This window comes from Tursiops truncatus, chromosome 2, assembly GCF_011762595.2.
Source record: "Tursiops truncatus isolate mTurTru1 chromosome 2, mTurTru1.mat.Y, whole genome shotgun sequence".
Taxonomy (NCBI): domain Eukaryota; kingdom Metazoa; phylum Chordata; class Mammalia; order Artiodactyla; family Delphinidae; genus Tursiops; species Tursiops truncatus.
The window spans coordinates 117,030,195-117,042,263 of NC_047035.1; the positions used below are offsets into that span (position 1 = coordinate 117,030,195).

General features: G+C 37.1%; 1 protein-coding gene across 24 annotated transcripts in view; it reads left to right on the forward strand.

Moving 5' to 3' along the window:
• Positions 1-12,069, forward strand: part of PEAK1 (pseudopodium enriched atypical kinase 1) — a 293,418-nt gene that overhangs the window by 26,365 nt on the left and 254,984 nt on the right. For 3 of the 24 annotated variants that reach the window (XM_033852028.2, XM_033852030.2, XM_073801280.1), the window contains exon 2: positions 5,029-5,148. The exons of the other annotated variants lie outside the window; for them this stretch is intronic. The gene's annotated coding sequence lies outside the window, so the exon portion shown is untranslated. The remainder of the gene's footprint in view (positions 1-5,028; positions 5,149-12,069) is intronic. 24 annotated transcript variants of the gene reach the window in all.

Below are 12,069 nucleotides of genomic sequence, written 5' to 3' on the forward strand. Positions count from 1 at the left end.
CCTTGTCCCTGAGGGAAAAGATTTGTTCTTTTGTGATCCCTCCCAATTGTGAATCACTGTGGCTGGGGTATGGGTTTTTCCTTGGTGAGACTGAGTCTCTACCTCTATTCCCCATCTCAATGATGTCCTTTTACCCTTTGTTGTAGAGTTTCTGTTTATCCAGTTTTCATGTCCCTTTCTGAGGGAATTATTCCATACGTAGTTGTAGATTTGTTGTGTTCATCAGAGGTGGTGAGTTTAGGATCTTCCTACACCACCACCTTCAACCCTTTCAAAGTTAACTTTTATTGTAGAAAAAATTTGTAAAATAAGTAAATAAGAGGAAATCTGTTATTCTACCATCTAGGGATAACCAGTACTAATAATTTGTTGCCTCCCCACACCACTTTTTTTTAGCATGTATTGCTTTTCAAAATACCTAGTTGACATCATACTGTATATTGTAGAGATACGGTTAATGTATCAGTTAATATAGTCAGTGCAGTAAGCAGGTGAGAGGATGCAGGGCTAAGACTGGCAGAGGAGACAGTACATTCATGCTCACCAGGAGGTGCTTTTCATTTAGAGGAATTGGTATGTTTCTTTTTTTTTTCATATGGCTAAATCTGAATAACTTACATGCATGTTTGAAGCAGCTCCACTTTTTAATAATCTCTTATCCTACTTTTTTTCAGATAACATATTATGGACATTTTCCTGTATCAAAAAATCCTACTTTTTCCCACTCCATGTTTACCACCTGATAGACTGAGAACTGGCAGTGATATAGGATATATTAGTTGAATAGGCCCTTGATAGTCTAAAAGAATATGTCTCACATCTCTTGGGCATATCTTAAAATTGTGCTGTCCAATAGAAATGATGTATGCTACATATGTAATTTCAAATTTTATAGTAGCCGCATTTTAAAAAGTACAAAGAAAATAGGTGAAATTAATTTTAATGATATATTTTATTTAGTCCAGTATAACTGAAATATTATCATTGCAACATATATTCAATATAAAAAATTATTGAGCTGTTTTATAGTCTTCTTTTTCTTATTAAGCCTTCAAACTCCAGTTTATATTTTCCACTTAACAGCACATATCAATACAGACTAGCCACATTTCAAGGGCTCCGTAGTTACATGTGGCTAGTATTAGCACAGTCCTAGAGCAGGGGTCCCCACCCCCTAGGCCACAGACCAGTACTGGTCCATGGCCTGTTAGGAGCGAGGCTGCACAGCAGGAGGTGAGTGGTGGGCGAGTGAGTGAAGCTTCATCTGCCACTCCCCATTGCTCTCATTACCACCGGAACCATCCCCTCTTCCTCCCCCCAACTCATCCATGGAAAAATTGTCTTCCATGAAACCTGTCCCTGGTGCCAAAAAGATTGGGGACCGCTGTCCTGGAGTATATTATTTTCCCCATAAGATGTGATAAGATAGCACTTTGCAGGTACTCTAGAGAGGGGTGTAAAGAGAAGAAAATAGCAAATCCAGGGTGCACCATGGATGCTGAGTACTCATTTTGGTGTCTCATGAAATTTTAAAACTTTGCCTCAATAAAAATACATCTTCCTGTACTTACAGATCTTCATGTTACATAATAATGTTAAATTTGTAGTTGCCGAAAGGTTTACTGGGTCTAATACTTGAAGTAATTCTCAGATAGTCAGTAAGATCAAATCCATATACTAAGGATTTTGGATAACGAAGAGTTTGCAAGAGTTTAAGACCTGAGGAGAAATAAATTTTTATTAATCCTGTACAGAAAACTTTTATGAAGTGAGTAACAAAGACATATACACATGTACATGTTACATATGCATATATAAATTATATATCTATATATATACATACATGCACCCATTTATCATAATCCTTATCATTACTCTCAAGAAACAGTAGCAATTAAAATCATTCTCTTCTTTTTAAAATGAATTTGTAACATGATAAGAAAGATGTAGCATGACCAGGAACATTCCTAAGGTTAGTGATATAAACTGAATGTATAATATAAAGTAGAAGAATATTGAAAAAGCTTTGCTTTAATTTAGTTTGTGATCATGTGACAAAAAAATTCCTTAACATCTCTAAGCTTTATTTTGTTCTGTAAGATGGAGATAATCCTGCCTTTTTTTCTTTTATTCTGTTCTGTTCTATCTATATCTATCCATCTATCTATCTATCTATCTATTTATGGCTGTGTTGGGTCTTCATTGCTGTGTGCAGGCTTTCTCTAGTTGTGGTGTGAGCAGCGGCTACTCTTCATTGCGGTGTGCCAGCTTCTCACTGCGGTGGCTTCTCTTGTTGCGGTGCACGATATCTAGGCGTGTGGACTTCAGTAATTGTGGCATGCAGGCTTCAGTAGTTGTGGCTCACTGGCTCTAGAGCGCAGGTTCAGTAGTTGTGGCGCACAGGCTTAGTTGCTCCACAGCATGTGGGATCTTCCCGGACCAGGGCTTGAACCTGTGTCCCCTGCATGGCAGGCGGATTCTTAACCACTGAGCCACCAGGGAAGTGCCCCAATCCTGCCCTTTTTTCTTAATATGATTTTGATTATCAAATTGGATGAATGAAGGCTAAAGGGACGTACCTTATTCATCTTTTTGTCACCAGGATTTAGTATAGGGTCTGACATGCTGATACCCTATAAATATTGAATTCAAAGGCTGGATATATATAAAAGAACTTTCTAAACTGAGAGTCCTACAAGTGGAAGCTATTATTTTTACTGTACTTCCTTTGTACTATTTCTTCTTATTTAAGTTATTTACTGGAATATGAGAAGTATAATAATTAATATTTACCTATACAATCAATGAATAGGATTGCCCATTGTGGTTGTATTTTTCCATACTATTAATATTTTATTTATCAAATTTTGTTTTAAACATTATATATATTTCTAAAATACGTTATAATTTTATTTTAAAAGATGTTTAGCACTTAAATATCTTTACATCTGTTAAGAGTATACAGTTAGAAATTTTGTTGTTATTGTGAGATAGACATGACTGTTTTTACTGTGCCCAATCTTTTATCAGCTTAAAAATAAGACTAATTGAGACACAAATGCAAGCTCATTGAATGCCAAAATTGTGGAGGCAAAGGAGCAATATTTAAATTACTTGACTATGGTCTAGTAACTAGAAAATGCCTCCAATAAGAATGGCTTTCTTGGGACTTCCCTGGTGGCACAGTGGTTAAGAATCCACCTGCCAGTGCAGGAGACACAGGTTTGAGCCCTGGTCTGGGAAGATCCCACATGCTGTGGAGCAACTAAGCCCATGGGCCACAACTACTGAGCCTGCGCTCTAGAGTCCACAAGCCACAACTACTGAGCCCATGCATGGCAACTACTGAAACCCGGATGCGCTAGGGCCTGCGTGCTGCAACTACTGAGTCTGCGTGCTGCAACTAGTGAAGCCCGCGTGCCTAGAGCCCGTGCTCCGCAACAAGAGAAGCCACTGCAATGAGAAGCCCACGCACTGCAATGAAGAGTAGCCCCTGCTCGCTGCAACTAGAGAAAGCCCGTGTGCAGCAATGAAGAGCCAATGCAGCCAACAAAATAAAAAAATAATTTAAAAAATATGGCTTTCTTATTTCTATAATGATGGGAGAAACTCCATCTTTTTCCTCTACAAGGGATGAAGCACTTCATAAATGCTTAGTGTGGAACTAAAACAAAATTATAATGAAAGAGCAAGTAATGTTCACCCAGAACAGCATTTCAAAGTGATCTTCAGGAAAACATTAGCTTTTTCTAGCATCAGTTATGAGTTTCTGTAACTGCACGCTTACTGAGCCATCTGTAGCAATTGAAACTTTGGATATTTCCCATTTTCAGGGTACATTTCCCCATTTTTAGGGATATTTCCCATTTTTAGGGATATTTCTCATTTTCGGGGTATATGTCTTTTACCTATTATGAATGAAGGAAGCAACCTCCATGTGAGATAGCATGTGCACTGTGACATATGCCTTGTTGTTTCCTGGGAGTAAGTGAGGAACTTTAGGGAGTAGCTAAATGTTGACAGTGTACTAGGACACCATTATCTAAATGATACTCTCTGGGAGTAGTTGGAATAGTTTTCAATTTTCATTATATTCCCCCACTTCTACCTTTACCCCAAAACTTTGAGTATCTTTGGGTATTTGGTAACAGAAAGATAACAAATCACGCTTGACTTTGTTTTCCTTTTTCTCCACATGACAGTAAATATTAAAATTTTTGATGAGAAGAAATACAGTGCATATTACTAAAACATATATGCAGTGACAGTGTAGATCAGTTGGCCAAATGAAAAATGAGTGATCTATTGATGAAATGAAATGATTTGCCTTAGTTCAAGCAGGGAAAAGGGAACTAGCTCCTTTTCTTCCCTTGTTGATCTTTCCTCCTGATGGCTAGATATGCATTTTTTAGGCAATTCTGTTACGAAAAATTCTCTGCTTATTTCTATTCCATTCTGAATTTTACTGTTTGGTACTGTGCTCAGGCATAAGGGCAAGAGGATTGAAATCTTGTCCTTTTTCTTTAATTTTGTTTCTTATGTATCTTGCATCTGCTCATTCTTTGCTTAGAAAATGCTAATAATAATTGGTTAAAACAAGAAGTTAACTTCATAACTGCTGATTGTAATCTAGTTCTGAATAATTTTTTTATTAGGCCCTTAAAAATTTGAATCCAAATCAGCAAAAGCTCCCAAGAACAGTAAACTGGCACATTTAATATATACCAAATTGTAGCTCATGCATTTGACAATATGCTCTGCATTAAGTTTTGGTTCTTTGATGTTAATGTCTGACTGATGAGTTCAAATGAGTAATAATCTGTGAAAAATAAAAAAAATAATATTCCTAGCTGATTTGGGAATGTAGTTGAGCCATGAGCTACAACTTTTGTGTTGAGTTTTTAAAGAAGCAGAAGAAAAGGAACATGATTTTAGTCACGAGTACTTTTCATACCCTTAACAGTTATATTATGACTAGAGCAGATTGACTGTCAGTTGTTGATTGATTTTTCAATTGCTGGTTCTTAGATATCATTTCTGGGAAGATATTGAGAGAATAAGAAGACAATATATTCTTAAGGTTGAGTGCTATAGTTGAACCACTGCTTGAATTGCCAGCAAATTGAACTGTTCAGAGGAAAAGAAATGGTATGTATATATAGCAAAACTTTTCTCTAGGGAAGAAAAAAGAGGTGCTCATCTTTATAAGATGATTATTTTGGAGATAGTAGTTTTCAGTTTAGGATATTGTGAACTGTTAATCTGTAAAGCACATTTATAATAAATGAGTTACAGGGTATATCTGAAAGTAGTTTTTATAGTATCTAACCTAGTTCCAGTAGCTTAGAGTATGTATTTTGAAAGTAGTATAGGATTTCTTTCTCTGACCTACTCCTTTTAGAGTTTAATTTTTCCAAGTTCCTGCCATTTATTGTATAATGTGTTTCGTTGGGTCTAAATGCTATGTCACGTTTCTCCAAAGAAGACATACAGTTGACCAAGAAGCACATGAAAAGATGCTCAGAATTGCTAATTACTAGAGAAATGCAAATCAAAACTACAATGAGACATCACCTCACACCAGTCAGAATGGCTATGATTAAAAAGTCTACAGGGACTTCCCTGGCAGTCCAGTGGTTAAGTTTCTGTGCTTCCACTGCAGGGGGTGCGGGTTTGATCCCTGGTTGGGGAACTAAGATCCTGCATGCTGCACAGTGTGGCCAAAAAAAAAAAGTCTGTAAACAATAAATGCTAGAGAAGGTGAGGAGAAAAGGGAACCCTCCTATGCTGTTGGTGGGAATGTAAATTGGTACAGCCACTATGGAGAACAGTATAGTGGTTCCTTAAAAAACTGAAAATAGAGCTTCCATATGATCCAGCAATCCCACTCCTGGGCATATATCTGTAGAAAACCATACTTGGAAAAGATACACGCACCCCAATGTTCATTGCAGCACTATTTACAATAGCCAAGACATGGAAGCAACCTAAATGTCCATCGACAGATGAATGGATAAAGAAGATGTAATGGAATATTACTCAGCCATAAAAAAGAATGAAATAATGCCATTTGCAGCAACATGGATGGACCTAGAGATTATCATACTAAGTGAAGTATGTCAGGCAGAGAAAGACAAATATGATATCACTTATATGTGAAATCTAAAAAGTGATACAAATGAACGTATTTACAAAACAGAAACAGACTCACAGACTTAGAAAACAAACTTATAGTTACCAAAGAGGAAAGGTGGGGGGAGGGATAAATTAGGAGGTTAGGATTAACATACATGCACTGTTATATAATCAACAAGGACCTAGTGTATAGCACAGTAAACTCTACTCAATATGCTATAATAACCTATATGGGAAAAGAATAGATATATGTATAACTAAATCACTTTGCTGTATACCTGAAACTAATACAACATTGTAAATCAACTATATTCCAACAGAAAATAAAAATTATATTAAAAAATGCTATGTCATTTATTCTGACTATTCAAACAAGATTGTTTCTTTCTGTAGGAATGTTAAGGACCAAAAACTAATTTTGGATGCTTATCTGGCTTTAGAGACAGTTTAAAAATTTTTTAAAATTAAATAAGTAATAGATGAATAATATCTCAGAAGAAATCAAATGATACTGCAATATATAGAAAAAGGAGCCAAATTCCTCCTGCATATCTCTCCCTTTCTTTATTTGCATCCCAGGGGTAATCACTGCAGTCAGCTTGATATCTTTCCAGATCTTTTATTCTGTGTGCGTGTGTATGTGTGTGTGCAGTTTTACTTTGTCTGTATATTTTTAACATGTTGCATATATTGTTCTGCATTTTATCCTCTATGCCAATATAGAATATCTTTTCATGTCACTACATATAGTTCTGAGTCATTCTTTAACTGCTACATAGTATTCCTTAGCATAGTTATTGTCGTTTAAGTTTATTACATCTTTTGAAAAATTAAAAACGATGCTCTTGAAATAGACCCATTGTGCGCAAGCTTAGAGCTTTTAATCTGGAAATGGTGAAAACCATTTGGTTTCTTTAATTTTGTTCTCTAAGTAGGCAGAACACATTAAGTTTTTTATCAGAACTGTGGGAGGAAGCAAAAATTGGTTAATCCATAGTTGGATTACTTCAACTTCTTTTTAAAATGCCTGGAGTGTGTCATACTGTCCTAGGTATCTAGGTATATGATTTAATGCAGTTGAAACTGAGTTGCACTTGCATCACTGGGTTTCCACTTGGAGTTGGGGAGAACAAAAATCATTACAGTTTTTCTGCAGTGAGACAGAATGGATAAAAGCAGCTTATATTTAAGCTATATAGATCTTCTTTGATGAATGTGACCAGAAAGAAAGCCCATCCGTGAAGGTAGGAGCCGTGTATTTTCCTGTTCAATGTTAGATCCCCTGCACCTCCCATTGTGCCTAGTGTGACAAAGACAGGAAGATGTATGAATGAGTGAATGAGTGCATAAATGCCATATATATGAAGCATGTCAGTCTTTGAGCCATGAGCTGAAAATAACCCAGCAGTTAAGGCTGCAGAGATTGGCCTTGAATTGCATTGGTATTAACACATCTATCATGCTGAGCACCTAAGCTGTTTGATAAATTATCAGAAATTTGAGTTATTTTGCTCTCCTGCTATGCTTTACTTTCTTTTATAAGTACTGTTTCTCTTTTTTTCAGGTGGATTAGCATATCTAAGTTATTACCTAAGTTACATTTACTTAGGTAAACTTTGGCCAAACCATTCAAAATGAACAATCACGATGAGAAGTTTTTGGTGTGTCTCCCACCAGTGGTTCCTATTTTAATTATTTCCCAATTGAGGATGATTGCTGTTTTTAGTTCAGCTTAGAAAGAAGCACTTTTTGAGTGCCTGCCTTGTAACAGGGCTGATGGTAGATGCTGGGGTTCAAAAAAATGAATGAAGTACCTTCTTGGCCTTCCTGCATCTCAGTGCCCAGAGGGGAATACAAAGTGCAATTGTAGGGGTATATGCTGAACCAGAATTTTGTGGTTTGGTGTCAGTTTGGCCATTCTGAGATTGAGACAGTCTGTAGGCCTGGAGTTTAAAGTATCTCTAACACTTCATCATGTTTTACATTCTGGCATTATTACTTAAGGAGAACCTACAGGTGAATAACCAGTTTTTAGTATGTATGTGGTGTTCTCGCCTCCCTCTTTCAATTTCTTGTGTATGAACTGCTCTGTCAGAGAAAAGACTATAAGCCATGTCTGGCCTCAGCTTCCACCTGCTATTGGAAAAAGAACTTGTCTCCCATTATCATTTCTTTGATGTTGTTTGTTATCCTTTTTCCTTTTATTAGTTTGAACACTGATATTAACATTGTCAAGATAGGGCAGAATTTAGGATCCTCTGCTAGTGATTTCTTTTCCCTATTTTGGGAGGAGGTTCTAAAAAGAGAAAAACAATCCAAGCTTCTATGTCTTTGTCTTTTCCCTTTCTCCCTTCAGGTACTTGCAGGTGGGCACTGTTAATCTCAGCCTGAGGTAGAAACAGTGCCATCCAACTATATTGCTTTTCATTTCAAGTTGGCAGCAGCTTTGGCAGCAGTGCAGTAGTTTGGCCTGGTGTTCCAAGTTGTAGTTGAAAATATTCCAGCATTCATGCCATTCAGAGTAATAGAGCCCCGTTTCCTCACATCTTTTTTCCACCCTGAATTCAGGATGGTGCCAGCACCCTTTCCTCTTATATTTGGAGTTGACCTTTATAGGGACTCCAAATATAGGGTCCATATAGACCCATTTTTCTGTGACACTAGAATAGAAGCTCCATGAGTGTAGGACCTCTATATTCCAGCACTTAAGATAGTGCCTGGACAGTATGTGAACAACCCTACCCAGAAGACTGAATGAATCTTTAATGCATAGATCTTTTCAGAGCAAGGGGTTGTGTTCCTATTCTTTATGTGAAGCTTTGTTGATTCCTTATAGTCCAGCAATAGCATGATGGGGCTGGACTGTCTCATAACCAGTATCATTTGCTGGGCTACTAAGAAAATTCCTGTTGCTCGGTTTGCCCAGGGATAAGAGGAGAGGTTCTAAATGAAGTCTTCTTCTGGCCCTTGGGTTTGGGATCTGAGGTCCTTTTAAACTAAAATCCTTGTGCAAGATTTTAGAGACCAGCCTTTTGGGTGTATCCACAGAGGCAGAAGTTCTTATTTTTTCAGTTGTGGCATGGTGCAGAGAGTTTCTAGAATTTCCCAGGGTACCTGTCCACTAGGTTATGTCCCAGTAAAGCTGAGATGCAGTTTATTTTTGTGTTTAAGAGCTGAGGATCTGCAACCAGACCTCCTTGTTGGAATCTTGGCACTGTCATTTTTCTTATGTGTGATCTTCAGCAAGTTACTTATTTTGCATCTCAGTTACCTCATCTGTAAAATGGGAATAAAATAGTACCTAATATATAATGTCATTTGAGGATTAATATAGGCAAAGGGCTTAGAACATGCCTGGTATATAGTACCACTGTTCAATAAATATTAATATTTACTTATTTGATGCAGAGAAAATTCATACCTATTTTAACTTATTTTCACTCTAATGTGCTTTCCTGAAAAGGGTGAGAAGGCAAAGAGGTGCAGGTGATGTTCTGAGAATCTCACACAGGAGGTGTGTGGAGGCGTGTGGAGGCTCATGGAGGTCTTTTGAGCATATGATGGCACATAGCATCAGCTTCTAATGCCCTCATCCATCAGCATGTGTAAGGTGGAAAACAGTAGAGAACCTTTGATCTGGGGGGCTCTAATTATCCCCATAGCAGGCCATGCTCAATTTGACAGTGTCATGATTTTTAATATTTGAAAGTTCCAGAATTGCTACTGTGGGATGTAACCCTTTTTCTACCTCTCTCCTGCTTTTGCTTATACAGTTGAGTGAATACGATGCTCTGCTTCCCACACAGATACCCAAATAGCTCTGACTGCTGAAATATTAGGTATCTTACTGTCAGCACATAACTTGTGTTATTAAATTTTTACTGTTACCTGGGTTTGAATCCCAGCTCTGCTAAGCTTCAGGGTCTTTTTGTTTCTTTTGTTTGTTAAACAGGATAAAAGTATCCACGTCATAGCATTGTTGTGAGAGTTAATGATGAATACAAAACACTTAGCATAGTGTGCATACTGGCATGTAGTAAGTCTCAAATATTAGTTGCAGAGTTAATATATCTGTCAACATCATCACTGTGGTCATTGTTTTTCCATGTTTTAAATCAGCAGTGAAAGGCAAACTCACACTAATCCTCATTTCTGCTTGGAATTGGGAAACTAAATGAAATGTAGCTACTCTCTGACATGTACTGTAACCTTTCTTTTGCAGTCAAGATTTTACTACCTTCAAGGGTGTACATATAGGAATTGTGGAACACAGTAAACCCTGAGAGTCGGCTTTCCTGGTCCTGTATTCCAGCTTCTTTCTACCCAAATGTTGTAGCCCAGATTTCCATTACACACTCCCTTTGATGGCTTCTCCATTAAAATTGCAGCAATGTAATTTGTATTTTGTCCTTGAAGTGAGGCCAGAATTAGGAAGTACATACAGTGCTTTTGGTAGGAAAGTTCTGTAATGGCCTATGAGATAATTACTTTGATAATAACACACAAATTTTTTATGTATAACCACCAGTTTATTAAATACTTTTTACCACTTATCATCCTAGATTTGTTACATTTCTTTTCCTTTAATTTGAAAAACATCCCTGCTTGATGGGTGGAATCATCTCCCATTTACAAATGAGAAAATGGAGGCTCAGAAAGGTTAAACAATTTGTCTAAGATTGCACAGCTGTTTAGAGAGACAGAGTTGATTCACTCCACAGATTTTTTTTTTCGTCCAAAATTAGAAAGTTGAATCCCAAAAGTTAGGGTCAAAATTTTTCCTAGAGAAACTTATAAATGGTATGAGTAAATAAAGAGAATAGGTAAAAGAAAGTAAATAGGTGGAAAGAAAGTGTGAAGAAGGTTAAGTTGATATTGTGGATCAACTATAAAAGGAAGCTGAAAATATCATTGAAGCGCTTCTGGAATTGAAACAATTCTTACAAGGCAGTTGTCCTGTATGATAGAGGATTTTTTTTTTGATAGTTGTCACATTTTAACTTGGAGATTCAGAATTAAAAGTTAAAAATATATCTAGAGCAGAGGGTGAAAATAATATTATCAGTGGAAAGGAAAATGTAGAAATAGAAATGTTATGTATATTTAATAGAAAAGTGATCTAGCTAAGGTGTATCGAGATAAAGATATATGGGCTAAGTGGGGGTTTAATGTAGATATGGTTCAGAGAAGGCTAATTACAAACATTCTTTGATTCAGGGAGAGAAGATTCAGATAAGCATTCTGGAGTTTGTTGCCATAGTGTTAAATTACATCTTTCTAGAAATGAGATTCCATTGTGAGGCCTTCTGTTTTTTATTTGGAATTTGTTTTAAGCAGGGGGCAAGGAGGTAAACGCTGAGTAACTACTTGCAACTCTGAGGAGGTATTTGTAATACACTAAGGGTTCAGAAGTGCATTTCATTACCTGTATATTAAGCACATCATATCTGTCACTCTGAGGCTTTAGCTTTTACCTAAGAGGCTCCCCTTCCTTATTTAACATTTTCATGTGTTTAAACCCCAGCAAGACGTTCAAATTATGCATGTTCAACTTACCTATGTCCAGCTGCACATACTTAAGATGTACGAAATATACCCACTTGCTAACATTCACTTACAGGGGATAAATGGCCTGACCTCCCTTCCCCATCAACAAGCTCTTTTCTGGCTTCTGAGTTTGTCAGGGAGGTTCTCATCTATATGGCTGCCCAGACACAAAAATACTGAGGTCACTTTTTTTTTTTTTTTAACATCTTTATTGGGGTATAATTGCTTTACAATGGTGTGTTAGTTTCTGCTTTATAACAAAGTGAATCAGTCATACATAAACATATGTTCCCATATGTCTTCCCTCTTGCGTCTCCCTCCCTCCCACCCTCCCTATCCCACCCCTCCAGGCTGTCACAAAGCACCGAGCCAATATCCCTGTGCCAT